This window comes from Varroa destructor, unplaced genomic scaffold (assembly GCF_002443255.2).
Source record: "Varroa destructor unplaced genomic scaffold, Vdes_3.0 BEIS01000005.1, whole genome shotgun sequence".
Lineage (NCBI taxonomy): Eukaryota > Metazoa > Arthropoda > Arachnida > Mesostigmata > Varroidae > Varroa > Varroa destructor.
In genome coordinates, this window is record NW_019211458.1 from 16012616 (window position 1) to 16040280 (window position 27665).

General features: G+C 41.2%; 1 long non-coding RNA gene across 1 annotated transcript; it reads left to right on the plus strand.

Annotated features, from left to right (window-relative positions):
* The first annotated feature begins 1338 nt into the window (after positions 1-1338).
* On the plus strand, positions 1339-20351 carry LOC147755341 (uncharacterized). Its single transcript, XR_015328740.1, has 2 exons — positions 1339-2542; positions 20014-20351. It is a non-coding gene; the product is annotated as an uncharacterized LOC147755341 (long non-coding RNA).
* Positions 20352-27665: the final 7314 nt, after the last annotated feature.

Consider the following 27665-nt stretch of genomic DNA (forward strand, 5'->3'; position numbering starts at 1 on the left):
AAAAGACGACAGTACATTAGGTTGTTTGTATGTATGTTTGTTTGTTGGTTATCAATTTCTAGTAAGTAGTTTTTGCCATTTGAATCAGTGTGTAGCATGCTTATCAGTTAAAGGTATAATGCTAACACGCTTAAACAGATGCACATTAGCCACCCAGACCATGTTGCCTTCATAAGTCGTAACTTATAAAGGTCGAAAAAGCTTATTCAGTTGTATAGACACGTTCTTTTTCTAAATAATGTCCGGTGCAATATTGTTGGAAAAAGAAACGTATATGATATAAGAGCAGTGCTCCTTATTCTTTACTTCTTCACTTTGAATTATAATCGTTATGGTCGAGTGTTTTTGGTCTTTCATCACTGATCGGTGTTCAAGCTCTAACGATCAATTTTTAAATATTATCCTAAAGCGTGAACATGTACTGTTGAATATGAACCCAAAGTAACAGTTGATCGTATCGACAAAGCGAGGCCGACGAAGCAAAAAAAAAAACAGTGGAAAAATCGCAGCTTATTATTGCGAACAAAGCCTTCTTCCAGAGCACCACACGAGCGCATTAATTTCTGTATAAATGGAAAAACATACGACGAGCCCAACGAGCCTTTTTTACGTTCTTATTTGGCGCCCATTGAAGAAACTTGATTGTACAACAAAAAGCCTACCCAAACCATATCAAATTTTGTCATTGTTTATCTTAAGCAATCGTGTCTAGACGAATTATGCTCTCGCCAGCAACCACCGACATCACAGATGAGACGAAGCGGAAAAATGTTGGGCAGTTCTTTCGGAGGATTCCATCAGCGATTTTTGAGAACAGCGACCTGTTGAGCGAAACTAAATTTAGCTGACTCATTACATTGAATATGGTCTAAGACATGTTGTTGCGCACGCGCATTTATTGATCCGGGTATCAGAAAACATGAATCGTTCACCATTCGATCGCCTCCGACAAATAGAAACTGTCAATCTGTTTTCGTTTGCCTGCCTCGACACGGAACGCTAAGTAGCCTGCTATGGATGTCCACTCATACGAAATCCTAATTTGATAACCGACATAATAATGGCGGCGGCGACGACGACGACGACGACGACGTTGTATTAGCTTTTCCGTGAATTGAGCCGACATGTCACGGCTGTTGTTGTGGTTATGTACGTGCATCAGCAGTAATGGCGCCACCGATGCTGTTGACAGCAGTGAATAGCAGCGATGATGATGTGGCTGCGGGTGCGCTCGCTTTGTTCGACCCTTCTCTTCCAGTAGATCTGCTCGCTAAACTGTTCCCGTTCGTTTTATGGTCACCGAGCTGTTGTATTACCGCATCAATGAATGGATGACTCTGACTCAATACGAATGACTGAAGGGGGGAGGGATGCAGGGAACGGCGAAAACGTCGACCAAGTAACAAACGTAGAACAGGTTCGAAAAGTGAGTGAGTGCGTGTGTGTGTGTAAGAGAGGGAGGGAGGGAGAGAGAGAGAGAGAAACAGGAGGTCGGGTAAGCAGAACAAGCGGAGCATCGCACAAAGACAACGACAGCAGACGACGAGAGAAGCTGCCATTGAGGTAACGGACAGAAGTGAGTTCGATAGAGCTAACGGCAGCGCTTGAATCAGGCCTTCAATTGTATAAAAGCAAGTTTGTCTCTTCAGTTTGTTTTGTTGTAAGAGAACGATCGGCAGAGTCAACAGCACGGGGTAGCGGTCTAAGTTTCACTCGTTCAACCATAGCATTGTCTCGCATAAGCTATGCTACCGTACGGCAACAACATACTTGAACACTGCGAGGAGCGTGGCTATGCGACCGAGGAGGTGACCGAGCGACGAGGCAGTAACTCTCGCTGCAGCAGCTCAATGCTGTCAAGATGGCAGGGGAGTTGTCAAGTTACGCCTTCAATTGACTAAAAATATAAGAGTTGACGAATACGGCTGCGGCTCGGGTCTGTGAATCGACGAGTGTCGTCGTTGTTGTACTTATACAGTGAAAGACGACAAACAGATTGGTACGGGGATAAGATATGAACACAGGACTGCGGTACGAACAACAGACACCATGTTGGTCAGCGCTGCTCTTGCTGTCATCTTTACATTCTGTCAGAATTCGGCACCGGATCACCGCACTATGATCGTCATCAGACAGATGAGTTAAAATCAGTAGCATTCTGATCCAAGTAGAAGACTGAACACATGGAACAGAGAAAATCAAATTGAATTTGAAATTCCCGTTCGCTGGACCCCTGTGAGATGGCAACGCCGCAAGCATTTGCTGCAGCGCATCATTGATTGTATAGTGTTGACAGGTTTGCGTAGTGACCGTTGTTATTATTAATTATGAAATGTAGTTATCGATAGCCAATGGAACTTATCAGCACTGTTGTCAAGAGCACAGGCATCACGTGTCCTTAGGCCGAATAGCAAGAAACCTAAAAGGAAATACGGAATATAGCATTTCAGCAGAGGACTGACACTCCGCAACGTAAATATGTTACTGGGGAATTTCGGCGGAAGGATAAAGTTGGCTAGTTATGCCGTGAACACCCCACTGGGTAATCTCCGTACTAATACTTCCCTATTCAATTTCAAGATGTTTCAATATATTAGGAGTAGAAGCTAAAGGTCAGGATTCAGTTAAAAAGTTCATTTTTTAAGCACATACGAGGCTGCTTAAGTGTGTTTTTGTTGCGAATAGCGCACGACGCACATATATTAATTTTATTTCCATTAGCGTTTCTTCCCGATCTGCTACAGTGTAATGGATCAACCGATAGATACAGATTTCATACGGCCTACGTTGGCTACCTTTCGTCCTATCTAGTGAGTGTGTTATTGTTTATCCTGGACGTCTAGACATCTGTTATATGACTAGAACATTGAAGCAAAGCAAACGAAAAACAGAAGTCAATACTCCTCAGGGTATCTTCGAGTGCAGTATGCGCTGTTCCCCAGCCTGTTTTTCAGCGGTCTTCTCTTTCTCGTTATTGGCCTATAGCACAAATATCCATATGTATATTGGTGTTCCATTGGTGTATGTTATTATACTGTTATTATTATTATCGTCGTCGTTTTATTATTATCACCATCATAGCTTTGTAGAAGGGAATATCTTTGACGTGCATGCATTTTCTCCGAACCGTGTTGGCTATACTGGCGGTATTTTTGATTGAGTAGATCCTTATTTTATTGAGCTAACATGTATTATAGTATCTATATGTATGGGTGAAAGGGGTAACCCGGAAAAACGGATGGACGAAAAAACGTGAGATTGATTCTTGGCATTAATGTTGATACAGCAGCCATGCGCACAACTCATATTTCTATGACGAATGCAACCGTTCGTTTCCGTCTAGTGATCACAGCGCGCGTAGGCGCTATCCATATAAAATGCCCGACGACTCACAGAGGAACGTCTCTCATTTTTCATTTTTCTGTAATCTTCTCGACGAATAGGCAAACGACCCCGCCCTCCTACACAACTGACAAACAGTAGCAATATTTGCACAGTAAATAATACGCTTGTAGCTCTTGAGAGAGATTTTCCGTAGTTTTCCATAAGCTGGAAAAAAAATATCGCCGACTCGATTTTGACTAACGTACAGAACAATGCATACGAGAGGGAAAACGAAGCGGTGCGGCAGCAGACGAAAAACAAATTTAGAAATGTTCCAGAAAGGGCTTTAAGGCATGGACCGCATTTACGATATCAACCTGGCTTATTGTAGCAAGCCCTTGCCCTCCTATAAGGTTTGTGAGCAGCGGCGGCCTGAAGTAGTGTTCGTCCGCAAACCCACATTGCAACAACGGCGACTTAATTTTCTTCGTTATTAGGATTCGTCGTTGTTCTTCGCGCCTATGCTACAGTTCAGAGCTGATATTGAGTCCGAGTATGAAATTCTGACGCGTTTTGTCAACGCGTCAGAATCTCATACTCAACGCGAAAAGTAGCTTAAGGAGTTTGGTTGAACGCCTGCCAAAAGCTGCTGAAGAAAGAAGAAAAAAGATAAGGGCATACGTGATCTGAGCTGGCAGATGAACGACGACTGCGATCATCGGCGGCACTGCTGACCAGAGTAACAAAAGAATTTTGTACAAAGCACCGCTCAGAACAGCAAACGGTTGGCTGAACGAGATACTAATATTTCGTCCCTATAAAGTATACGCTTATAAAAGTCTATACGTTCGAATATAGAAATAGATCTGCAAGGCATGATTCAACAGAGAAAGATAAAACATTAGAGGTCCTATGGTAAGTGTAACAATTATTGGCCTACCATGCGGACGGTTCTCAACAGCAGTATAAAGCTCGTGCGAGTCTTCTGTAATCTAAATCTAAATATGGGTTGAGGCTTCACTAATAATAGACGGGGCGACATGGTCGGGTAGAAAAACAGAACGAAACAAGATGCGCCGCTTACTAGTATGGAAGCAGGCGAGGGCTGGTCTTCTCTGTTATGGTCGTATAGTTGTCCTAAACACAGAAAAGTGACCAGTTTTATGATTTAATATTATCCTTTATTATAATAATATTATACTTGGTTATTAACACAATCAAGCCTAACTTATCAAGGTCGGGGAGTCACGCTGCTGGCCGTAGTTGACAAAGCGCCTATAACGACTAATACTGGTAAGGATGTTATAGGCAAGGAAGAGACCTAAAGGATCATAATACGGAAAATATGATATGCCAGTAAAAGTGATTGAATTACCTATGTGGATTCACTGGCTATACGGAATGGATAGAATGATAGCCGTTAAAATAAGCGCAAAAAATCTTATAGATGACAAACAAACTACCCTTGTTAGTTGCTAGATCTGCATAATTTCTAGTGCTATCGTTTTGTAGACGGCAGGAACTGACGCGGACGGTATTGTTAGTGTTGAAAGTAACTCCTATAGCCTTATATATAAAATTACTTTTTGCATAGGTACGATCATTGCGGGAAAAAATGCAGGATAGTCTATAGCGTACTTGCTTTCATAATTCGCTTATCAGGTTGTAGAGATGGTTTTCTGTTAGCCTTCGCTGGCGTTGCTTCACGATGCTGTGAAGTTCTGGCCGAAACTGGGGAAGACCATCTGCGTTTTTCGAAACGTTTTTTGCTTCGCAACTGTAATTCTTAAATAACACACTTGAACAGAGTGGACTTCTCAAATGGGATGACATCAAGATATTTTTCAAGAATTTTTAGATAACACTGTTTATGAACAAACGGAGAAGTATCTTTGTCAAAAGCGAGCTTGTAAGTATCACATCCACAGATAAGGAATGATTAGAAAATGGTCTTTTGTAATACCGGCTGTTCTACCCATATACAACATGGCGCCCCTTCTTTGTGCTATTAATGAGCTCATTACTCGAAGATAGTGCCTTACTAATAAAGGTCAACGGTGTTTTCTCCGCGATACACAATCGTTTCTGCGTTTTGTAAGTACGTCCTTGCTCTATATGCGAGTGCGCCTCGTGAATGAGCAGCATGGCTAGATTTAAGCTCAAACCTTAGATTACTTTGTACTGCCAATATATTGCGGAAGAACGATTTGTCGTCCAAAATCGGAATGGCTATTTTCTTCGCCAGAAAGATAGCTCTTACGGAATAATAAGGGAGCTAATTCAAATCGAGTCTATAATAGAATGCTCGCTTCTCATGAGAGAAAGATATGGGCGAGTGACGAGTATCGAACACGCGCATTCCTCGCTCAAGCCAACCACTTCTCCTTATGTTTTCCCATTCAGGAAGCGGATATCATACCCTTAGTGACAGATCTTCCCTCATCCTTCGAGCACTCACTACCGTCTAACATACCCTACTATGAATACGGAGTAGGAGTCGAGACGTCGTTACGACAGCAACAATAGACATGCGTCTGCGATCTGATCTTAGTGCGTCGGAGAAAGGGGGCATGTCGTATTATTTATTTACTTTTGCGCTGGTTACAAAACAATCTGCTGCTTGTCAGCATTGGAGCTTTGTGCACAAGTTGTCGTTGTCAATATCGTTACCATCGTTGTTGTTTCTGTTAGAGCCTATATTTGAACGAGCAGTAAGTTCAGTGATGACGATGTTGTCACCTCTTATTGTGTTGAGGCAACTGAAGACTGACGCAGTTCACGGCGTGAGGGGGCTGTAGAAGGCTGTAGGCGGGAAGGACACGACGTAGCGGTCGTGAAAACGACCACCTACTTTACAAAACTTGGTTTCAATAACTATCGTTCAATCCAGTTGAATTAATCTAGCTTAATCTAGTAGGTAGAGAAGCATATGTGTTCGATATATGATATGTAACATTGCTGTTACAGTGACAGAGCATGGGGATTCGCAAAAATCATGCCATGTGCCCTATACCATCTATTCCACTTTACAGACTTGGAGCAAAGGTAAAGTTTAGCAGTGCTCTGCTTTTGTAGCCAAGGCAATGTTACGAGAATATTATTGAACACTTAGTAAACAGAAAAAAGAGGCTGAGAACTAGCTGTAGAATATCACCACCAACGAACGTGATATAATCTATAACAGTTCTTTGATAAACAGAAATAAGCCAGGAGGAACAATAAACCTGTCTGCCTATCGAGTATTATCACCATTATTATTATTATTATTCAGCTGAAAAGATGCGATCGTCTTGTTATGCTTTTGGTGCCCGCCACGACATCGGGTCGTGATGAGAGTTTTTAGTATTTAAAAGTTTCGAGGTTCGGCCCCACTTTTTTCATGATAGAGGTGGGCGTACCTGTTTTGTGGGTGTGCATTTACATGCGCATATATCTGTACAGATAGACTATGAATGTACAGAAGGTGCGTCTCGTGTTGGGTATCTGTTCTTGTGTAACGTTTGCTGCATGCTAAGAGCATCGGATGTCGCTCCTTTTGGCTGCTAACCGACTGGATCTGTTCCTTTTTGTTGAATTGGTGCTCTGGCATTCGGTTATAAACACTATGTTCATGAGCAGATCTATTAAATCTGAATGGTATAAGTTTGTTGAAATCCACATGTACGATATGTGATCTCTTTTCCTCTGAATTACTGCCCTTTAGTCAAAAGGCTCCTGCTTCTTAACACACACACACACACACACACATATATATATATATATATATATATATATATATATATATATATATTTAGGGAAATTTCCCTTTATTCGAAATACATCGTATAGGCTTACATTGATTCTTTGTTTTATTTTGAAATAATTTTTTCCATTTGATTATGACTGAAGCAGAGTACTCGCTCTATGCATTGTACACCCAGTTTAAAGGGCACCTCAAATATTTTCTTCATATTGACGCCGCAGCGAAGCATGGCGAACGGAACGTTAATGTTTTTCTTACTACTCGCGGGAGTTCGCACGGCTACTTGGTGGAGGGGGGCGGCGAAGGGTGGTTTACCCGTGATAGCTTAGCGGGTAACATATTTGTCTGCTAATCTTAGGGACACGCTGTGGTTTAGGTTAAAGCTCATAACATAGAGAAGTAGTTTACATAAGCGCTGCTTACCTGCGGCTTTTGCTCAACCCTGGTCGATCTATAGCGATCACAATATGGCTTCTTGAACCAGATGCTAGCATTCCTGCCTAGTCTGTTCCGCTGTCATCTCTCAGATAATCTAAGTAAATAAAACAGTTGTTAAAGTAACGGAACAGTTACTCTATTCTACGAAAAACGAATAGGTCTCATCGAGAAAAGCCATGAGACAAGAGAGCTAAAACGAATTTAACCAAAACAATAATAAATCCCCAGAAGCAGATACGGACGGTCGTGTTAGCACCAGCCACAAATCGTTCTGTTAAGATCACGTTGACCATTTTTCACTTTTCGACAATAGCGGATGTAAGACGGGTTTTAACTTCAATTCAATAAATGAGAGAAGGCAATAATTCCATTACTAATATGAGAGTAGTTTCAAGTTACTAGGCTTTTCGAAGTTTCCAGAGCTCTGTTACATTTGCTCACTGTCTTTTTAAAGGTCTTTTTTTTTTAATATATCTGAGTAATATAGTTTACATATAACTAGAACCATTGAAGAGCAGTCTGTCTTGTGGAGGCCTAGTATGTAGTCCAGTGTCGACGGTTGATTTTGTGTTCGTGGACACTACTATCTACAGATTCTCAATTCCCCTCTATAAATTCACTCTAAATTAGTTCAAATTTTCATTTAGCAGTAGCAAGGACTGATAGGAGAAAGTTGCTAGTGCCACCGAACCATCAAGCTGAAGTTACGATGGTTAAGTTCTTCGCCTCCTCAGACGAATAAGTTCTTTGCATCAGGGAATCATTCCCTGCACCTGGCTGCAAAGCATCGTATGCCCTAACCTTAAAAGTTGCTCTTTTACTTTCAAGTTCTACATTGCCAAATCTCACCCGTTTTTCCCGTTTCACTATCGGATGGCAAAGAAATGAGAACCTCTGACGCTGTTTTCTAGGAAGAACCTAATTTTTACCATGGTGCGTCTCTCTCAAGTATGGGTAAGCGTCGTACAAGTCGTCAGTGTGTAGTGTGCTGTATTTTCTAGGCATGCAGTGCACAAAACACAGATGTCCGATAAGTTTATTAATTTGTGTGCTCTAGCAGGTGTATTTAGATAAGTTGATATAAATAATTCATTTGTTAAATGTTTATATTTATTCGTCTTATTATTATGTCTATATTTGTTAAATGTAAAAAAATAAAACCATATACAAATATGATGATATTTTTATGCCTTCCGGCTCACCAGAACTCAAAAGCAAAGACAGCGAACAGAAAAAGTATTCTAAACGAATTTTCATTGAGAATGTTAGAATCTATAACGTTAAATGCAGGTATATAAAATTGGGTGATATTTTTCTTGTAAAACTTACTCTAACTTATATTTTTTTAAGTTAGGGTAAGTTTCAAATTTTTTTTATATTTGTTGAACTGTTTTTATCGGCACTTCGGAGTTTAGTCACCAACGAATGCAAATAAAAGTAGGCTTTTTGAATAGGCTTGTAGAAACACTTGTGCAGTAGGAGACAACTTTACCAGTTTTGTTCACTGGACATAGGTTCGGAATGAGCTTCTGCTCGAGGTTGTACGATGATTTATTTTGACTATAGATCTGTGTTCATACGCAAAAAGTCCACAAATTTGGATACATAGACACACATACTGATATAAGTCTTCAAATATATATACTCGTTTATATACCTTCATCCGAAATTGAGCCCCATCGCAATGTATTAATAAGTTGCATCAGGCCTGCTGGTGTTATTTGGCTGCTGAAATTTTGAAATTAAAAATTCTTTTTTTTTTTTTAAATAAGACGCCTTATAAACTCGCTTTGTTAGAAGAAAGATGATGCCCAAACCTAATAAAAAAATGGTGGTCTTACAGTAAACATATGTTATGGGAAGAAACAATTTAGAGATGGTAATGTCCTTTTGGCTCCGGATATTTCGACAGAAGATGGTCCTCGTAATGATCAACGAGTTACAAGAAAGTTGAAGGAATCATTAGCAAAGTTGAGCGGGAACGACACGTGAGAGACTATAATATCGTCAAGGCACTAAACATCTACCATTACAAAAAAAAGTTCAATGTTTAAGTACCATACGAGTTAACGCGAAAGAATTTACCCGATTCTATTTCCATCTGCTAAACTCTATAGAAACACAATGAATTGGAACCCTTTATAGAACGATTGATTATGGAAAACCAAAAGTACATCAAGTAAAAAAAATTAGAAACAAATATGCGCCACAGACTGTGGCAAAGCCCAGACTACAGCCCAGCCAAAGAAAGTTCATAAAGGAATTGTGCATTAGAATTTGCTGCCGTCAACAACTTACAAGATCGGTAAACAGCAAAGGCATCGTCTTCCTAACTAGACTACATACATCTTTAGCTTCGGGTAGGCAAACTTGAATAGTCTGAACCTCGCACTATCAGACTGTGATTTTTTTGCTCTCTGCAAAAATCACTTCTCATACTAGTTTGACTAAAAATTATAGAAGTTTTACAGTGGTGGGGTTATAGCCTTATCAGAAAAATGGCAGAAGGCCATAGATTAAAATGGCTGACATTTAGTTTACTAATATTATTTCAAATCTTAAAAACTATTAAGTCTTGTTTTTGGTTCAATACTTTTTTTACAACCCTGTATAATTAATGAAGACATCAGTACGAGTGGTATCCCTAAACTTGGTCATAATAGTCCCGGCCAAGAACGAAATATGACGATGTGGCCAAATTTACATTGCAGCCTTTCTGTCGTTCATCCGGCAAAAAATAATAAAAAGCCTATTTTTAAGGATGCAATTTTTGACTGCTTCGATAGGGAAGATTCACATTATGTTAATTCTGATTTTAAAGTTAATCTATAGACTTGTAGCTTCCATTTCTAAAGACAATTTTAATGTTTTAATGAAAAAAATACTCTATGAGCTAACTTTGTTCGGATAATTTTTTTTAGCGGAAAGGCCGATGCCAAATGCATTTTTAAGGAAATAAGCCTGTTATTAGCCCATACCAACGATACTGTTTCCGCTGACGGATCGTTCATGTAGAATTTGTCGAAGTAATGCCTCCGTAGGAATGATGGTTCAAAAGTTTTTGAGCAGTGCGTTCAGACTCGACGAGACAGCCAGCAGCCAGGCCTCTGGAACATGCTATGCTCTGAAATGAGCTTGAGTTGCAGAATTTTTTTTTCAAGTAGGTCGCCACAAATGGATCTAATGGACGTTTAAATCAGATTATTTTTTTTAACTACACGTTGCTAGCAGACGAAATGTGCCTAGTGAATACTTTAGTTTTTTAAAAACTTTATGGTTAGGTTCACTCCAGGAGGAATGAAAAACATCTTAAAAATCAACGCTCAGTGATCAAATTTTTGCTCCTAGAAGGCCATAAGGCTACGAAAATTTATCGAAGATTGGTGAAAACATTAGATAAGAAGGCCCTAAACGAGAACGGGTGCATGAATGCAAGCGCTTAAAAAGTGGAGATTTGATTATTGAAGAATAGCAAGGAGCTGGCCAGATGTCAGGACCCGAAGGACAGTAACGCATTGGCACAATGCAAGAGGCTTTTCATGAAAACAGAGCTTGTGGTTTAAATGCTCCGTTGGCCAACGCTGGCCCAAATGCTGAAAACGCAAGAACTGAGTAAAAATAGGATCCTCGTTTATTGATTTCCAGACAACTGAAAATTCGCCTGGAGCGTACGGTTGCCGTAAACGAGGCATGCTTCAGTCTCTAACACCAGCTGGAAAAAGACCAAATGAGAGAATATAGAAAAACCGAGTTCGGTGACAAGCTCGGACGTGAGGTAATGGTACTAGCCGTAACGGGTGTCAGGGACACCTGCTACCATGCAATCCGCTATCTTAAATTTTTGAAGCGACTTATGGACCGTCGATACGACAACCGAAAGCGCACCTCGACGATAACACCAGATTCTATCAACACCAGAGATCTTTAGTTAGTTCGTAAATTGAGTAGACGAGGTAGTATCTAACATGAGCTTCAACGCTCATTCTTTCAAGCTTAGTCCATAGGGCTGTGAAGCTTTTTATACTCCAAAAAGGGTAACTGGTGGGCAAGCACACCGCACTATCGATTTACCCTAAAAAGCCATAGCTGGATACATTATGTATGAGAACGCGAATGGTAGATATAAGTTTATCCAGAAGTTGCCAGAGCCAGAGGAAAGGTATGTGAAAAATATAGAAGGACACCTTTAACAGGCATTAATTTTAGTTTAACTATTTTAAAATTACAAATCCTGTCAAATTCCTTTATAACAGCTTAATGTGTCCGGGATTACGGCTATCCGATTCCTACATAGTCTGAACTACTATAAATCGTAAGTTAGGTTAGGACTTCTCTGGAAAACGCCACTTACTGGTTTGCTACTTACCGTAAAATGCGTTCTTGATGACATTTAACAGAAAAAAAGTTTTCTTACAAAATAGGGGCATCCATGTTATCAATGGTCTTATCTATTGGCGAAATTGGTAAGAAATGTGTCACCTGGTCTTTCGCCTTCTAAGTTTTACAATCAACCTGTTCTCGATATAATGCTGATTTCGGCGTCAATAGCCCAGAAAATTTCCTATTTTCATCTTAGACATTGAGAAACTTAGTTTTACCAGCCAGGTCCCGGCTGCCTATTGTCTAATATCTGAATATCTGTACTCACCGTTAAACTCCCTCGCAGGCTAAATTTATGAGTCGCCAAACTTTAAAGGCGGTACCACGATGCCGCCGACTACAGACAAAATCTGTGCATGTTACGTGAACTGTGACGTGCGTAACATGTACGGATTCGCGTGGTTTGATTAAGAAACAGATCCTCTGGATAAACTTACGAACGGGTCCGTTTGGTAGATGGATGCGATCTAAGTTTTCGGTGCGGTTTTATAATGTTACGTTACTTACGTGCTCAACGTCCGCTTGGGTTTGTTTAATCTCTGTCTAAAAGTAATCTCGTACCCATAATTAGAACTTCTATCCCCATCAAGATGGTATAATTTGTTTACTAGCAACATAATTACGTTTCAGATACCTGTATCCGGTTAATAGTTTTTCTAGCAATTTTCTATAGCGGTTCTTTCCCTACTTACCTGCATTTATCTCTGCCGTCGAAAATACAGAAGCATTGGTACCACCATTCGTTGTTTTTGCACTACTTTTGGAAGAAGACTGATTCGTACCGTAGTCCTGTTATAAATAGTTTTAGTTTCTGCCTCACTTTATATGAATTCTAAGAATGATTTTTGTTTGGCCTTATTTCAATTACAGGTCAGGATACGTCTTTCTCCATTAACTAACTATCGATAGACAAGTTTTCCTTAAGGCTATAAGAGCTTACATTGACTGAAGAAGCAAAGTTCTTGACCTCGGCGAGAAGCGTCTTATTCTTTAGGCCAAGGCTAGCTTGCGTTGTATATATGTGCGTTCGGGTATCCGTAAATATGTTCGATTCGATTTCTGCTCCAAGGTTAGTTTCCGTGTTTGAGACGACTGGAGATTTAAAGATGAGACTGTCAAGTAGACTGTTCGTGTGATATTTTTGAAGAACAACTCCTTCCTCCACAAAGACAACCGTTCTATTTATGTGAGAAAACCCTCTAGTCAAAATATCTAACTAAAAAACAAACCAATATCTACAGACGGTCAAAATGATACAAAGGTCCTTTGACACTATTATTGGATGCATAGAACCCTTTGGTGAGCACCGTAACAGAGTAGGGCGTATTGTCTCTACTTAAAAACCTAGTTTCTCCAGTTTGTATGCCATCTGTCTGTATACGTTGCTCTGAGACTTTTCGAAATGTATGTCACTGTTGCGCATATCAGTTATACACCCCAGAACAAATACTGCTAGATAATACAATTAAGTACGCACATTGCCGACAAGCATCTATTCAAACTAACAACAGTTATGTTCCTTGAATCTCTCACTCTCCCTTTTCCTCCTTTTTAATACCGCTCGTACCCCCCCCCCCCCCCAAAAAAAGATTTAATTATTTAGCCATTTTACACTCATTTACATTAAGCTCTAGAAATCTATATTGCCTACGGCCTCGTTCAAATAGGCACGTACCGAGCACACCCACCCATAGACCCATTCATCTTTACTCATTTACTTGCACATAGATAGGCAGAGGTCTGAATAACATATTTGTTGTCCTTGAATGTTGATGTAATGCTTGTTCATTCACTTTACTCGTATATTTGGCGTCTCTCAGCGGAACTGCTGCTGATCCCGCCCCCGGTACCATTTGTTCCCTAACCCAATTATAATCCAGTATAATTGACTTCTGCTCACACAATAATGGCGTGCACTCGTAGTAAGCACGCAGACATACACAAGATGCGTACGAGGGTATAATCCTACAGACATAGGCAAGGCTGATGCTGGTACAGCTTACCTTGAGGTGCCTATTTTCGTTCATTCACCATCTTGAACCACCAGCCAGTGAGCGGATCGTACTCAGTTGCAATATACCTTCCCCCCACTCTCCCCTCCGTCCCTATCTGTTTCTTCACTTCACCTGCTTGCCTGGACCTCTTTACGTCCTGCAACGAGTCTGTCGTCCGTTCCTCTCTGTACCTGCAAATAAGGAGCGAGAACAAGCCAGCAGGCTAGCAAGGAACAGCCAACTGATTTTCATTTATAGCTGTGCCGCCAAGCAATAAATATAATTAAATTAACAATCAATTTTCCCCTATCCCTCGAAGCACTCGTGCCCCTTAAAATCCCATCTATTTCCCAAACATAACCCGCATCCCCCCAGCCGATCCACCAGCCGACGATAAACCCCCTAAAATCTCCTGGTTTTGTTGGTGCGTCTACCAGCAGCCGCTGCTTGTTTCCAACCCGAGCATTTACTCCCCCGATTTTGCCCAGTTTCCCGCCCCGTCTCTCGATTTCATGCGCCGCCCCCGCGTGACGGTGCGCTGTGCCTACCTACCAGCCTAATTCATCCATCAATTTGGTCATAGTAGTGGTAGTTGTAGTAGTAACTGATTCATTTATTCGTTCATTGGCGGCTGGCTTAAGGCGTTGCCCAAACGTTCGTTCAGCGATGTAAAGCGCTAGACGAAGCACGGGGGATATGAAGAACGGGACAGAGGAATCGCGAGACAAAGAGTATAGAAATAAGCTGTTCTGGATGCAAGGAGTGATATCGCTGTTGCAAAAGAGCTTAATCATTCGCGTCGCCATGTCATAGCTACAGAACATACTATGTTTGGTACCAGCACAGCGGTCGCGCTCGCTGGACGGTGTCAGGAAATCGGGAAGTGAACAGGATGAAAACGAAGCAGGTCGCACTTACGAGATGCGTTAAGCTAGCGGAAGCTTGCTTAGTGCATAGCCCGCGACGTCTGAGCGAAGAGCAGGGAGATATGGTCTTTTCTCTGTTGAATGTTCCTATCCGATACCTACCATCTAGTATCACGACTACCGCTGGTATTGTTACCTGAGGGAACAAACGATTGTAGGCAGCTGCAATGGTGAAGGTGGTTTTAGAGACGACAAAAAGAGGAGCCGCTAAGTCGGGGCCAGGGCTCACTATAAAGGGGAGGACTTCATGGTAACTTCATGACTTCGATTGAGAGGCAGAATTTACGCGAGCAAGTTATCGTTTCCTAGAGACCGCGGTGCAGAGTTTCAGAGAAGATTGGGGTGAGTATGCCTGTGAGCGTGTCGCTATCTGGGTGTGTATGGGTATGCTTGCTGCGTTGGATAGAACGCGTACTGGGGTACAGCGCACGATGAGGAGACTGATCAGAACCGACGGAGGCAATGTTGTACGATTCGACGAGAAAATATTCTTTGAGCGGGTGAGACAGGGAAACGAGAAACGCTAATTTAATTTTCTGACAAACAGGTGCCGCAGTGTCTTGACCAAGAACAGTGCAAATTTACAGACTTAACAACTGCTAGGTACTCTGAAATTTTTTCGTTGTTCCTATTTGGTACTTGTTCATTCGCCACGATCAATATTCAATTGTGATACTGAAGGGAAAATACTAAGAGAACACTCGGGAGGAAATCGGAAGAAAGCTTATTTCTTCAATTATACAGGTAGCGTTATCTAGTGCTATGTAGCTTATAAAGCGTATAGTTAGTGTAACGTGTAGTTATAGGTAGGGGACCACTGTAATAGATGCTGTGTTTATAATGAGTTTGTAAGACGTTGGGTTTTCGTATGCATACACGAACCTGTCATTCAAATCGCTAACATAAACACAGATACGTGAATAGACGGGAGAGATTTTTACGATTATATAAACTGAATGAACCTGAAATTAACCAAAAATGAATCTGAAAGGGCATATTCTTCATATGCCCACGTGTCGAATAACATTTGCGTTTTGCAACTGGACAAAAACACTAGTGGTCCTTAGCAGGCCATTCGTAGCGTGTTGATTCCGCTGTATGAACTACGGATCTGATCGTCCATACGTACACGTTCTTATGTTAAAGCTGTTCTGAATCATACTAAAATTGAATTGCGATTAGCGGTCATTCGATTTTTTTTTCTAACGAAACGATTTTCTCAACAATCTTCGGCATCAATATATCGTACAACGGACCCTACCGCCATCCCCCCCGCGCTGGAATGGACATCTTGGATGGAAATTGCCGTTCTTTTTGTTTGTATTCAAAACGAGATAATTACATTATTCTAATGTGTATATATTGACACAAACCGTTGAATGAATTATTCATTTGTTTATAGATACATTGGCATCATGGCTGCCAGTGTAAACGTACGACTGAAGAAGCTGGGTGTTCTTCGCCAAAACAAGCACCTTTGGGGGGTATAAGTTTAAAACAGATACGTCGACTTATCGTAGAATCTTTATCAAGAGCGCCGCACAGTACGGATAGCTGTTGACTATGTGGTTCCATTTAAATAACTTTATGTAACAGTTTTTATTTGTTGTCTCGTTAATGCACTATCAGATAATGACTTGAGATATTTTTTATTATTTAAAAAAACATTTTTTTTAGATAAACGATGTTTCTGCAGAAATTCGATGTTACTTCATATTTAGCTTCTTGTACTCGGTACCATGAATGTCAGGGAAACTCAACAAATCGTAATTAAAACCACGCGTGTTTAGATTTCGATTGAAAACTTTGAAACTGACCCTTAATGGAAATTTTATGGGAAAGTACGGTAAATTAAAAACCCTCCAATGAAACAGATGTACCTACGGAGGAGACTGCCTAATATAAAATAAGATGTGTTAGAAGAAGTCGAACAAAAGTCAACATGGCCAACAGGGGGCTCGAATCTACAGATTTGTCGAATTTGCTACTCCCCCAGTTACGGGAAGCACCATAGCGCCATTTGCGTTATCCCAGTAACGAACTCATTTTAGTTACACGAAGCGTCCGATCGCACGAAACAGGTTTATGCGTACGCACTCTACGAAACTGTGTCTCTATCAAGTTCTGGTATAAGGCTTCCACTCTGAATAGTTTAACACCCAGCGTGTACACACGTGATCACTTTGAAGAGAGGACGATAACCATATATGCTGTTCTGTTCAATGTACAGCGTCGTTTTTGCAGGTACTTTCCCTTCTTGTCTTTATTAACCTGTATGCGGACGCCTGCCGCTCGAGGCCATTGGTGTGTAGCATCGCGTTGTCCTTTAGATATGGTCGATGTCCTCGATGGACTAATATATCTTCAGGCTGCCTCCCCATCGTTTGCTGAACTAGCCGTGACACGCGCCAAGCAGGTGACTTTGACGACGTAACCCAATCTCCCTGAGAATGTCATTGTCCTGTCGTATGGCACATTGCAGCCAGGATGTTCAGACTGATTGGATGCAAGCTCATAAACATCAAAGGTGGCGCTGTAGTCATTTAAGCCTCCATCATCGCGCGCGTACCTCCAGAATATACGGCTGATACCGTTAGGGCAAACGGCAATGGCTATCTATTTGAATCTTTCTCTTTGCTCGCTTAGACAAAGGAGAGCTCAGTCCTCCGAGGGTGACAGCAATATCTGAAGCCCTACGATCCTCGCTTGAATTATTGGAGATGTGTGAAAGAGAAGAATATGCAGGCTTTGGAAACGACGACTTAACGTGAATAGTCACAATAGATTTTCTAACTCTATATTGAGCTGCGTCGACCGTCGTGCGTGATTGTTTCTTGCGTAGAAATAGAACACGAACATGAAGTAAAACGTGGTGTTTACTTAGGACTTCTTAACATCGTCAGAACTCGCAATGCATCAGAGTTTCTTGTGTTTACTAGTTTACTAATACTCATTTAGCATCACTCCTTATACGAAGCATTGATGATAATTATCTAAGGCCGACTCCGAATAAGCGACAATTTTCGTTAAATTAAAATTACTTCGGAAGCCATTGTTGCCGCTTTGCTGACCTCGACAATTTGCATACGGGTCCTACTGCACGGTCCCTCTCAAGCTCGTCGGCGTCCTCTCGTTTAGTTACTCTCTGGATACACGTGAGCGGACATGTTGTCTCAATCCCCAAGGACTGGTCGCCTTATCCTTACCTTGCGCAGTGCGAAACTGCCGTTCACGCGTGTGAACATGCCGCGGGTGTATGAGGCCTTTCTTCACCATATATTTCGCCATATTGCCTGCCTAAAGCGAGCCGCCCAGCAAAAATGTGGAGTGGAGTAGGGAGCGTGATGTGCGATAATTTTATAACAAGCGACAGGCTAGTAGCCCGCATCGACCATCGAAATGATGGGGCGGGCACGAGAGTAAAACTGAGCGAAAAGGACTGCGCAAGCCGACAACTATGACTACTACGCGGTTCGGCCAAAAAAGTAGTGCATGTGCCCGCAGCACGATGGAGGAGACAGGAGAAACATGGAACGTGTGCAACGGGGAAAAGTCGAGTGGTTGGCATAGGTCGGGAAAACATAGGGCAAACGACTTCATATCGATGTGAAGAAGAACACGAGTTTTCAATGTAGAAATCAAATAACCAGATTTTTTCCACGACATTTATATAAAATTTACCGCCGGGAACTATCAATTCAATGACCAGACGAACATTTATACATATACAAAAAGAAAAATCGATCGGCCCCTATGTTAGTCCGGATTTAACTAAACTTAGTGTTCAAAACTTATTAACTTTTGGCTCACTCATTTCAAATTATTAAAATTGTTTTCACTAATTTTTGAAAACGCAAGCATTTTCCCATCTATATTATCATTTCTAAAAAGCAGTTTTTGATCTGCGCCGTATGCGTCGCATTTTCTTGATAATATTGGATGCGTCTTTGTAAAGCATCGGAGTAAATAAACTTTGCCTTTACTGCGTTGCTTCACCAACGGTTGATCCATGCTTACTTGCATACGAAAGAGACACAAAAAAAGCCGAATAAATCAATCGAAAAGAAATAATTATATTGGTTCGTCAAAAACATGGGGGACATGCAACACGACGATTTTTACGCCCCCATTTTTTGTTCACAAGAACAATATGGTGCTGCATTATCAAGTGTTGTGTTGTCATTTTTAAAAAATAAGAAACAGCAAGAATTTACTTATTGAAATATATGTAGGCGTCAGTATGTATGTGGCAATTGCTAATTTTCTGGCAAATTTTGCTTAAAAGCGCTAGCAAGTTTCTTCATTTCAGTCGTCTCTTCAATGATAGATTCTGCCTTAGCGCCCGTTCCGGTCCTGCAACTGCGAGGCAAATAGAAATGCATGCATTAGGACACCTCAGTAAAAAAAAAAAGCGTCTGCTATGGCCGTTTAACATATACGTTCGAATACGGACATGCCGTCGCCTCTTTTCGTATGTGACGAAAGATTGTCAGCGAAGGGCAATCTTTCGTACCCTAAGAACATGGAGACTGAAGAAGCACTTACTTGTAATTTACAATACCCTGTATATCGTCTAACATGTATCAGTGTCGATGTATTCTTTGGTCGCCATGATTGGTCAAGTTCAATTGTAATAGGAAGTAGCAAGGAATCACCACGTTAGGCAATAATAAGACATCGCTTATATTCCGATAGCTCAGTTAACTCAATTCGGGTGTTTTGATCATTTACCCCATAGTGTGAAAAAAATAGGCTATAAATATATATTCATGTTGGAGTAATACAAGGGGTCTTCGAGCTAATGTAAAATGGCGTCTCATCAAAGAAACGTTTTAGCCAGTTCGAAATAGCTTGCTTCATGAGATATATCGCACATATTTTCATATACTGCATGATAAAAAAAGAAAAAGGGATTACGGGGTGCGAGCGAAATATTTGAATATATTTATACAGGATTTGATGTGAAGGCGTAGCATGCCATCATTTGCGAGGTATTATGACTTGGTGTAACGGCAACCTTATAAGGGTGCTGCTTTCATGAGGGCACATCTGCGATAAATCGAATACAATTTATTCGTATTGAATAGCCTCTTAAATGTTTGATACAGCCCTGCCCTGCATTATGTCTCTCGTTTTTCGTACATAATGCCATCTGAAACTACAGTATTTGATAAAAAACCTGCGACATTATTCCTTCGTTACATTTCAGTTGCTTGCGTACGGAACAGCAGAAGCCGATGATCTGATTTCCCCTGAGAACGACACTCGGTTCGTCGTCGATATCGACCATCAGAGGTACGCTAAATGTAAATAGCGGGCGAAAAAAGCAAGGACGAGCAAGCGAAGTGGCAGGCTATATGGGACACGCCATTGGAGTGCCATCGCATCTCGCATCATCCCTAGACAGAGCCTGTCGCGCGCCGATGTTCGAGGGCCTTTGTTTAATTCTGTGACAACAACACCGTGGATGAATGCACTTAGGACAAACTCTAGATAGTTGGTCGATGAGCATTAAATTACTAAATACATAACATGTTGAAACCTCAAGTGAGTGCCTTTGAATAGCTCTGTTATCGTTTATAATAGTGGATCGCAGATACTCGACAGAAAATAGACAGTATCCCGAAAACAAAGATACAACAACCTGTCGTAGTGTGTGTGTGTGTGTGTGTGTGTTGAAACAATGATAGCTTAAAGGAAAAGTAATTTAGAGGTGCATCCAATCATCGTTAGCGGGTCTTAACGTCGACTATCGGTATTGTTATAGTGAACATGTATCCCTATCATCGTTTTCAATTCAATTGTAGCAATTTCTATGTGCGCATAAGGGTATTTAGTCACATGACTTTAGGTATGTACGCCCGTATTGCCATTGGTCGCTTACTGTCGGAATATATTATAGTCAATTGCGTCGTTACTACTCTGGGTAAAGGGTGTTACACATAGATAATCACACATCAACGTGCGGACCCGGTTAAGATAACGTGGCATTTGTGGACTTCTCTTATTGGTTGGTGGGTGTACAGACGACTGTTGTTTTATGAGCTCCGCCTTCACAGCTGGCGAGTCGATTCTACTATCCATGCGTCGATATGCTGTCTATAGCCGCAGGGCGCAAACAAAGCATGAGCTTTGTTTCAACAGAATCATCGTTAGCTCCTATCCACCCGCCTCTAGCAGGAAAGAAAGCGCGTAAGCGACCAGGTAAGCAACGAAGCTCCAGCGATTGATGAGCCAACACCGGCCCCGTTTTTCTTGCCACGACGATAAATAATATCTAAATATCTAGCTACATATATTCGGGTCTATAGCGGCGAACACGGCGAGTTTAAGCGGTATATCTTTGTCTGGTTGCAGCGGCAACAGCATCAGCGGTGGCGGCGCTGCGGTGACGCAGCGGCGGCGCTGTTCTCTGCGGACTACACCTACCGTGTATTTTGCTCACACACACAAACACATACATATAACGTAAAATATAATAAAACAGTACCATGATGGGCTGGTCACGATTGGACGAGTGGACGACGAACGGTCAGACGAACAGACGCCGGTCCCTACTTGCTGCCGCCGCCGCCGCCGCCGCCGCCATCGCCGCCTCAATCGGCGTTGTGCGTTATGTTCCCCTCAACGATAGGGCCACTACTACATAATAGCTCAGGTTCATCACTGCGCAAACAGAATTACAGAGACACACATGCACACGCAGGCAGACAGATAGATGTACACACGGCGTCCGCTTCTCCTCCCCCGTTCTTTAACCCTGATTTGTCTGCTGCTGCCACCACGGCTGCCGAAGCCATATTGCCGAATCTTATTATTCCCTACTATGCCTATTAACGTTAGGGGTGTTTTTTTCTTTTTCACGAATTGTTATTTTGATCGTGTAAGAGTGCAGGCGTCAGTGAGTCGGATCGCACCACATGAGCTAAACGACGTGAGCGGCGTTGTTAGCTTACTGACTCGTTCGCTCTTCTTAATGTAACAGGAAGGCAGGAAGGTATTTCGGTTGTACCATGTGTTGTTTGCAACAAATGTTGCACTGGCTGTAAGTCTTAGAGATTTGTTTCGAGGTTTGGGACGAAAAAAGTGACTGAGAACCTAACATTGTTCAGCCAAATGGTACCCGTTCCTATCGAACGGTGGTATCAGCGAAACTTCACAATTACGCGCTTCGCGGAACTGCCTCTACTTCACACTTCCTTCGCCATGTCAGACAAAATGGACAGCAACCCCTGAAGTGTCGAAACTTGCGCCAACGAGGCCGTCATTTATCCTTAGGTTAATGTTGGCTGCCGCTACAGAGGAAACAAAAAACAAGCGGGATACGATATGATATTTTGGATAAGGACACACAGGATTCTCTGAAAAAAAATCTGTCCTTGCAGAACTTGTTGCACCCGTTTAATATTCAGACTTAGCAGTATCCGAGTCAGTTAAAAGGTGTCAATTGGTAGCTTCGCGAAAGTCATAATTAAGCACCCGTTCGCTCTCCTACATATGCCTATGGATACATCTCGCTCAAGTCTAACAGAATATTCCCATTAATCAAACTATGTCGATAAAGGAAAAACCCTATGCTAGACGTAACTTCTATTATACGTCCTCATATCATATACGCATAAGGCATACAACGGTAGAAATGATCGTACACGTACACAAAAAGTGAGGATCTGCCAATTGGCAGTGTCGAGGAAATTTGTCAACGAATAGGATCTTCTACATATGGTTCTGTAATCATTAGAAGCTCATTAAACATCTGATACACTGGGTCATTTCTGCGATGTGTACTATCGTTTGTAACCGTGGCCGCAGCGTTATAAACTGCTAAAAACATTAGATTTTTTTTTAATACAGCTGCCTACATCGTAGGGTAGATCAAATTATAATCGTCGCTAGCCATAAACAACAGAAGCGTTTTACTTTACAATTAATTGTATTTACCATATCGTTTCACTATTTTGCTTTAATACCGCATAAATTGTCGCACAAATAATCATATGATCATCATTTATTACTACTACAAAAATAGGATATCTGAAGTTTTACAGCACCGTTTATTTTAGGGAATTCTGTAAAATGATTATTGTTTCGGGTATATAGAAGGTTATTTGTTAGACAGTGATAATACGATTACCCATAAAAAGAGTCATGTTAACAGATAAAGTAACGTAAAAATTTGCCTTTCATCTTATCAAGGTCTAACACCGCGTTGAAAAGCTGCTTTAAAACGGACATGCACACATAAGAAAGTCGAGAAGCGTTTCAAGTTTGCCGCTTCTCCCTTGGCCGACCGAGGTGCTGTTAGTGGTCCGCGGAATGTTTATCACAAGATAAAAGACGCACGCCATGTTGACACTACTGAAATTAACAATGGAAACAAACACTTTTATGGGAATTTTCTGCATCTGTCGTCACGGCATTGTTATATGAAAAATTCATTCTCTGATTCAACACCTACATCTATTAAGACCCCAGTATTTCATTAGTTGTAGATATGTCCCATAATAAATATATACATTTCCATTTGCGCTTCTATATATATATATATATATATATATATATATATATATATATAGAAAGAGAGAGAGAGAGAGAGAGAGAAAGTTATTTGTTTTTCCAGTTAGAAAAAGTTCGCTTAAAATCGGATTCTGTTGGATAGACACAGATCACATTTTTAGAGCAATGACCGGATATCTTTTTGACCAGTCATCAAAAGATGGGGCCATATGGGTCAGCTAAATACTTTTTGCAGCCCGTCGAGCGATGACGAAATAAACAGATCGTTTTTCTACTACAGTCCCAAAGCTACATTTCAGTACATGATTTCCACAGACCTGAATGGGCCAGAATCTTAATTTAAACTTTTAATTAAATTTAATTAAAATAAACAACTTAACTTAGAGAAAAGCGTAAATGTGTGTATAAGCCAGATTTAACTAGTTATCGTATCTTCGTAGTCGTTCGATCAAATGTCATTGGTATCATAGGGAAAAGAAACATCATCAATTTGAATGATTTAACGCAGCATTAGCTCAAAATATTGTCGACACGTCCACTATATCGCAAGCACATATTTCAGCTTACTACAGGCAGTTATTTAAAGCAGAGCCGTGCCCGGCAACGGTAGTTGTATCTGTTTCGAGTCAGGTTGCCCTTGAAAATCTGGCCACACGTTATAATGATTGTTCCTCAGTTCTTAAACAACTCGTAGATGTACCAGTGTACGAACTTCTCGGAACCCAGTTACATACCGTACAATAGAACTTTATGTATACTTATGGTAGATGGATCACGACCTTTGAATTGATTAACTTGGCATTGATTGACCATGAAGCATCGCCCTCTCTAGCGCTCGTCAGACATATTTCTAGAGCAAAAGGAAACGTATTTCCCTTTTCCTTCATTGAGTGATCGATTTCCTTGTGCGAAATCATTAAAGGCTTATACAGTTTCAGTGCTGATCCACATAGCCCTACCTCGTCGGCTAGATGTGCTAAAGGAATAGATGTTTTTATTTTCCATTCTGCCGAGGCCATTTCGTTTACATAATAGAAGACTCCTTGACGAATATACTAGTAAACTTCTTTCTCTCTCTCTCTCGTAACATCAAGTTATTATTTTTCACGATAGCGTAAATTTTAGTTCGCATAACCCCACTTACTTTCTGATATAAATTTATGTCCATCTTTGAATTTGCACAATAATTTGATAGCAGAAAGGTGGCTGAAGAAGAGAAATCATTTTCTTCTGAGTAATGAAATATCCCTGCATTCTTCTATCGAAATTCTATCGAAACAATATATATTATGTCACACAAAGGCTTCAGTGGCATATATTTCGCATGTGTATACTAACAGCGCGAGTTTATAGACTGTCTCTGTTAAACTCAGCTCCAATGCCTTCGGTATGGTGGGGTTCCTAACCGGTTGAGTGAAACGCCCCTGAAAGAAGCCCCTGTCACTTTCCAAAGTGACAGCCACTTCACGTCCACTTAAGCCACCGATAGCCTTGTTTTAAAACTGATGGGGTCATAGTATACGCCGGTCGACTCGACGTTTTCAAAGTTTCATCGAGCTCTATTGTGAGCATACACAGATTGTACCGGTAATAGGCAATCGAGAGGTTCGTCCGCTTATGGAAATGGCCGTTTTTACAATCACACGCTATGGCAATGTTTACGTATGGACACTAATAGAATAGGACAAATTACTACAATCAATGCGTTATGCACATCTGTGTGAAAATTCGTGTTATTAGCGTCCGGGTATTCAGCCGCACGTCTCTCTATGCCTCTGAACTTCAATTGTCTGGCGTTATTCGTGTTTGCCGATATAATTGAAATAATGGCTGGTCCATTCAAATCAAGAATAGTCATATGATTGAAAAGTGATGATAGTATCCTGATAATGTTCTGTTGTTGTCGTTTTGCCGTTACAACTTTGATCGCCGATGTCAACCAGTCTAATCTTGGCCGGAAAGTATGGCCTTGACTAACGCGCATGGCGCCGCAACAGCGACGAGCGATCTCACAGAACGAGGCCTGTGATATCATCGATGTACCTCGGAATTTTTTGGTCGGCGTCACGAGAAAGTTCCATAGGTTAGTTGTGCTAATTCAATCGATTTGAACGATGGGCCTTTAGCAGGAACGTCTCGTGGGCTCTCGTCTCTATTCGCATGTATGCACGCACACGATGAACTTACGTTAGGTAGTTTGCATAACGTATTAAACTAAATGGACAACACATATGGGTATGATAGGCAGGCAGGTCTAGCTATCGTCACACATGACGTTGTAACGACGAAAATAACGAACGAACTGCTTCTGAAATCCTAGTTACTGAGACAAGCCATAAACGAAATGGACATACGTATTGTGAAATCACTATATTCCTTCTCCGTAGTCAATACGACAGTTAGATTCGTCTAGAGCGAAGACGCTGCCTGCGCTGGGGTTCTGCTGTGGGGTGCACACGCTGTTTGGTGGCATGCTGTCCGAGAGTTTACGCCGGCCGACGGACTTCAGTGGCTCCGTAGCGAGGACATATCGCCACTTCATTTTTGTAGGCTGGTTACTTCATGGTTAATCATAATTTGATTTGGTCTTCCGGCTTTCGCTTGTAACGCCGTTTCGTCATGTGACTCAGCCGAATCGACCGATTCATCCGTATCTTTGAAGATTGCATCTCTAAGATTGTTGTCGATGCTATTCTTGTAGCTGTTTTATGCTCGCCGACGACAAATGAATGGTCGTGCACGAAGTTGCGGGTCAGTAGCAGCCAGGGAGCGACTGTGATCTAACTGGACTGGTCACGTATGTCCTTGTATTTTTAGGCCCTCAAACGAAACTATTACGATAGAGCTGGCAAGGTAATTATAGGTTGTGCTCCTATCTTGAAACGGATTTCGTTTTTTTGCGAACCCAATAGGTGTTCAGCTTGTTTACTGATGCAAGCCTCACAGAGTACTGCATAACAAGTTAGACGTATAAAAGAAAATTATGTAGTATTCACACTTATCAATCTATCCTTTGTCCTTACGCTGTTCACAAATGGTTTTATTTATTACGCTGAAGTGCAACGTCATAGGTTTCCAGTGTTTCCGATTCCAGGTTTAATATGTTCTTGTCGCGTTATGCAATGGCCCCAAGCATAACTGTACAACAGATCTCCGTACTTTGATATCAATTTTCCTTTAATCTGTACATAAAACCGTCAAACGAGAGACGTAGCTTCTCTTTTGCTGGCAGATACGTCTGCGTGAGACCAAGCCAGCCACTATCAAGAGAATATTTTTGCTCGTGGTTTATATAGTATACAGTTGTATTATGGTTTTGAATAGTGTGACTGGATATGCAAGACGGTCAATTATCCAGTAAAATTTTTTCTACTTCCAGAGGACCTAACGTGCCAAACGTTTTTACGGACGTTACCCCAGCAGCAGGGCGCAAGATATCTCTACAAACAGATTGTGTCTCCCGGCTGAACAATACTTCAAAAGCATGATCGGACATAAGTGACACAATGTATAATCCGAGAACAGAACGATATATGAATACACTTCAGTTGAAGTACTTCCATAGCAACAAGCCATCGCCGATGTAACGTGCAAGCTACGATCATCCGGAACTACTAAATAAATCGAACCCCCCTCTTTTCTCTGATAGTGGGCTCCCTTTTAAGATTACCCACGCGTCATGCACCCACACATGTGTGAAAACACCGATTTACTGCATGAAGCAAAACATCCGCGTATTTATCTAGCTATTAAATTTGCTTCTGTTTGTAAGAGAGAGCGTCCATATAAGCAGCTGACCCCTACATGGATTTCTGTTGATATAGTACGTGCATAACCGACAAATTCGTTCACAGTATCCTTTAATTCGATTTAATGAAAATCTAGAAGTTCTTGGTCTATCTTAGTTTACTTGCTTATCTATGTCAAACAATAATGTCCCTATTCATTACTAAAAAGAAGGTTGTTTGTCCTATCTGATAGTGTGTTACCATCATTTTATCGTTGTTGATTTAGCGTCTTCCTTCTTAAGCGTATGTCATAGGCAGATAGAACAGTGGCGTTCATCTGAATAGCCAATTCAGAAATATATTTTCTTAATTAATGAATATACTGTATATTCCAGAAGTCAGTCGAACCCTTGTAGGCGTAGGTTTGCTTAGCCAATATATTCATAAACTATAACCTACTCATTAGTATTATGATATCATGGATTATCAACATGCACACACAACTGTAACTTACTATTTTACAGATCGTTTGTAATATTGTTATTATTTCAGTTTTTGCCGTCTAATTATCCGTTACTAGACAGACGAAGCGAATCGCTCTATCCGATAGAGCGTA